The sequence below is a fragment of the Odocoileus virginianus genome, chromosome 17 (assembly GCF_023699985.2).
Source record: "Odocoileus virginianus isolate 20LAN1187 ecotype Illinois chromosome 17, Ovbor_1.2, whole genome shotgun sequence".
Taxonomy (NCBI): Eukaryota; Metazoa; Chordata; class Mammalia; order Artiodactyla; family Cervidae; genus Odocoileus; species Odocoileus virginianus.
The window spans coordinates 17,790,493-17,795,403 of record NC_069690.1 but is presented as its reverse complement, the minus strand read 5'-3'; the positions used below and the strand labels follow the sequence as shown (position 1 = coordinate 17,795,403).

The 4,911-nt window shown below is 46.8% G+C and overlaps 1 pseudogene; it reads right to left on the bottom strand.

Annotated features, from left to right (window-relative positions):
- Window positions 1–2,211: 2,211 nt before the first annotated feature.
- On the bottom strand, window positions 2,212–3,114 carry LOC139039019 (ER membrane protein complex subunit 4 pseudogene; annotated as a pseudogene).
- Between the last annotated feature and the right edge of the window lie 1,797 nt (window positions 3,115–4,911).

Here is a 4,911-nt window from a genome sequence, read left to right as displayed (position 1 = left end):
GCCTGAAGACGTGCTGAAGGCCCCAAGCCTCGCTGCTGGACTGGCTGCTTTAAAGTTGTACTTGCAGCTGGCCAGCTGGCCGGAAGGAAAGCAGGAGGCAGGGCTTAGGCAGCCCTCTCCAGCCTGCCAACCCACCTCCTCCTCCCAAGAGAGGTTTGCGAGAGGGGGAAAGAAGCCAGAAGGGTGTGACAAGTGGAAAGGAGTCTTTCCAGATCCCAACCGCCGCCGCGGCCCAGCTTATCAAGACTGTGCCATTTCCTTTTCTTCTTCCAGGGTGATTCTTTTCTCCATATTACAAGAGATATGTCAACTACAGTCCAGTGCCTGTCTGCTTGGCGTTCAAGGAGAGTGAGTGCTTAACATGCGTTATCCTCTTCCGCCTCCTTCCCTCTCAAGTGATCTCTCAACCAAGGTAGGGAGAAATGAATCTTCCCTTCCTCCCGGAACATATTCTGATTTCATTTCTCCTTGGGATTGCTCAATTTCTCTTCCTGTGTTTGCAGTTTCCCCAAGCATGTGATCTGCATTTGGCAGCTCTTGTCCCGGGGCAGTATGGACGGTGGAGTTATGCCTCTCACATCACGTTTCTATATCACAAAGTCAAATTGCACTTTTCAGCTAGACCCACATGTCCCCTGTCCCTGCTGAGGGCTCTTCTCTCCCCAGCCCCGTTTCCAGGAACTGGCCCATCTTCCTTGTGTTCCAGCTCCAATAGCTGAAGGACATTTCTCCCTCCCCCCTCTCTCCTTTTTTTGGTCACCCACAGGACTCTATACAACCCCATGGACTGTAGCCTATCAGGCTCCTCTGTTCATGAAAATCATCAGGCAAGAATACTGGAGTGGGTTGCCATTTCCTTCTCTAGGAATCTTCCCAACCCAGGGGATAGAACCTTTGTCTACTGCATTGTATGTTTGGAGGACTCTCCACTGCATGGTTTTATTAAAAGGAATCACCTACCTCCCACTAGAGAAACTAGAAATGCTAGATTTTCTCTTTTTTCAGCCTCCCCTTTGCAACATGATCCTGGGCATGTGGCTCAGGCTCGCCAATCAGAGGGGCCTGTGCCAGGCTTTGATGGGGAGCTGGCATGGCCTGGGATGAGCAGGGACCCCAGAGAACGCCCACTCTCAGTGGGGGAGAGCATAGCAGATCTGGATTCCTGGCACAGCGGGGGCATGGCACACACACGGAATTTCCATTTGGGGTGACGTTTCTGACTGTGTAGCTTTGAGCCTAGTTCTCAAGCATTGGATGGTTCTGTGAATGGTCCACTAGAGTTTTGAGACATTTTCTGCTTAATCTAATTATTCCACGTCAATGGATTCCAGCTAGGAACCTTGACAATTACATAGTAGTTGAGTCCCTGACCTAACCTTCCAAGCCTGTCTCATCAGTTCCCACCTGAAGTAAGAGAAAGGACCCAGAATGCATCTCAGGGAAGGATATTAATGTACTCATGTTGTTCTTTTGTGTCAGTGGAGGCCATGCTATGGAAAGTGCACTCAACCCAGTCAGAACCACCCGCTCTAGTTTTCATTTTGTTTAAACTAACCTGGTGACCTTAGGCAAGTCACTTTCCCTCCATGGGTTTCCTCGTTTGTCAGATGGTTTAAATGGAGATGCTGACCAAAAGATGTCACATTTCTGCATGGTTCCTGTTCTCGGAGCTTGAGTTTCATCACAGTGCTTCCGTTTAATGGAGTATTTTTGTTTTTTCTGTAATGACTTGTAACTATAGTTCAAGCAAAAAAGCATGATGCGTGGTTAAGTTTATTGTCCTGTACTGCCCTGGTTTCCAACTCCAGACTCAGCTCTATCCCAGCTTTAAAAGCTCAAGAGCTGGAACTCTACAAAACAAAGATTAAAATATGTGTGTTCAAGCTGTTCATAAGGATTGAGACCAGGAAGTGTGTCTTCATTCTACTTCTGGGTGGCATCCTCTTTACTTATGGGTAGTGATGGCTCAAGGAATCATCCCAGGCTTGGAATTGAATCCTGGCTCTGAGTGGCCTTGAGTGAGGACCATACAGCTTCCCACATCCTGCTCCGTGGTACCAGCTAACAGGTTGGCACTGATTTACCTTCCCAAGAAAGCTGTGAGTTTCTCAGGTGCAGGAACTGTGTCTTTTTTTTTTTTTTTTTATTGTTCTCAAGCATTTAATTTATTAAAAAGAAATGCTGCTGTGGTTCTTGATTTAGCAGCAACCATTCTTTTGTTTACATAGTCATGGTTTTATTTGTTGTTTTGCTCTATACTGGAAACATAAATAAAGTTTTCTACCTTATTTTCAGTCAAGAGTTGTGGTATAGTTTTTTGTGTTTGTAGTGATACATAGTCTTTCACCATGGAGAAAAGAGCTTTTGGTTCTTTTCAGCAGGAGATAATGTTAAGGGTTAATAAGCTGAGAAGGAGCCACTGGGCATAAAGAATCCAGATATATAGGTACCAGGTGCTTCTTTCTTAAGTTCACAAAAGCAGTCCTCCTCCACTGAACTCCATCCTCTCAGGGGGTTCAATGAAGGCTAACCAATCTGATGCATGTGTAGGCAACAGTCCCATTGACTGGCACTTATAAACAGCCAATGCCAAACCCATAAGGTTCCCAATGAGATACACCAAACCCTGAAGAAACTTCTGGCTTGAACTTTCTAGCATCTTGAAAGTGGCTGAAATGGCCATTAGTGCCTGAATGGGTCGCCAAGCCATCATATACACCATCATAGTAGGGAAGATGGAGATAGTATTGCCTGCCATGTACATGATGAAGAGGTTCATAGGAATCTGTTTCAGGGGACCCAAGGCAATGTCCCAGCAGCGCTTCTCCACTAGGATCCGGTCTGTCTCTTGAACGCTGGTATCAGGCACTTGCTTGTCCAAGTAACCAACTGGGTACAGCGAGTCTCCCTGGCCACCGCCCCGGTCACTTCGGCCCCTGCTGCCTCCTCCAGGTCCGCTCAGCTCAATCGCCCACTTGAAGCGCCGGCCTCGGTTAGCCACCAGGCTCCCTTGGGCCGTCATGGCAACGGCCGCCTACCAATGCGGCAAAGCTCTGGATCAAAACGAAGCCGTATCTCCAGCCCAAAGTCGTCGGCGACTTCTTGGGCTCACTCTCCAGGAACTGTGTCTTACGTGGACTTCACGGCCCCACTTCACCCCTCTCACTCTGACTTCTATATACCTATGTACATGTAGAACATTCCTGGAAGACCACCCAAGAAACTGACAGCAGGGGGTGCTTCAGGGAAACCTGGAGCCAGGAGGAAGTGGGAGACTTACTCTTCCCTGTGTGATCTTGGATATTTGACCATGAACATAATGTAACTATGTTTAAACTGCTTAATAGAGAAATAAGAAAACTCACATCTCCATTTTTATTTCATTTTCTGGCAGTAAAATAATACATTTGTTCAACCCCTGCCTTGAGGGGGGCGGGCATTCTGATTTCTCTGTCTAACTAAGGATGGTTGCTCACCTCCCTTCAACCTGGAAGGCCTCCCAGAGGTGGTGAGTTCTGGTGACAGATTAGGAGTTAGTCAGTTGAGGGAAGGTATTCCAAGCAGAGGGACCACCATGAAGGTGTGAGAGTGTGGGCCTTGTGAGAAAATGCCAGAAAGGTGGACTTGGTGAATATCAGCCCGAAGGGACGGGATAGGTCATTTAGGGCTCCCAAAATGTCCTAGAAACTTGAATCCTTGGACTTAATCCCAGACACAGTGGGAAGCTGCTGCAAAGCTTTCAGGTTGGTGAGTGATACTGTGCACATCAGCAACTCTCCTGCTCTTAGCAGCTCCCATGGCTTGTCAGTTAGACAGCTGGGTTCTTGATCATGGGACCCTCTCCAGACCACCAGTTTATACTACTGTTAACCTGATAATTACTGAAATGTTAAATTGTTTTAAAATTATTTATATTATTTATTTTTATTTTTGGTTGCACTGGGTCTTCATTGCTGCCCACGGGCTTTCTCTAGTTGCGGAGAGCAGGGGCTACTCCCTAGTTGCAGTGCTCAGGTTTCTCAGCGTGGCAGCTTCCCTTCTTGCAGAGCTTCGGCTCTAGGCGCATGAACTTCAGTAGCTGTGGCACAGGCTGTGGCTTGAGGCCCCTAGAGCATGCAGGCTTCAGTAGTTGTGGCGCACAGACTCAGCTGCTCCTTGGCATGTGGTATCTTCCCAGACCAGGGATCAAACCTGTGTACCCTGCATTGGCAGGCAGATTCTTATCCACTGCACCACCAGGGAAATCCCTTTACTACTTTTTGTCCAACAGTCAGGTCAAGGCTGGGACTTCCCTGGTGTTCTAGTTTAAGAATCTACTTTCCAATGCAGGGGACACAGGTTCTATCTCTGGTCAGGGAACTAAGATCCCACAGGCCACAGGGCAAGTCACAACTAGAGAAGCCTGTGCATAGCAACAAAGAACATCAAGAACCCAGCACTGCCAAAAAAAAAAAACCCAAAGGTCAGTGTGACTGTCCTAGATGATATTTGCAGTGATGTTCATTGGGGGATTTCATGAAATTAGGTTTTTAGTAACGGGGGAAATGTAGGAATCCAGTTCAGTTACAAACCCAGGTATTTTTGAGGAGCAGTTGGGCTTCTGCAGACATGTGTAACTTGAAAACATTTTTCTGATCCTGAATACCTTGAAATACATAGAGGACACCTATGTAATCACAGAAGCTCAGAATTCCTAAGAAATTGTCAGAATAGTTCAGTTTTTTTCTACAAAGGACCTCTGAGCACTGAGCCCGTGGCAGTATGAAACCTGACAAGCAAAGGTCCCTGCCGTCCTTGAGGTCAGTCTAAAAATATGCAAGAGGATATGAGATTAATGTGATAATTCAAAACAGGAAGTTCTACTGTCAAACTCTGATATTAAAGTGAGAGCAGAGAAGAAAACATTTGTAT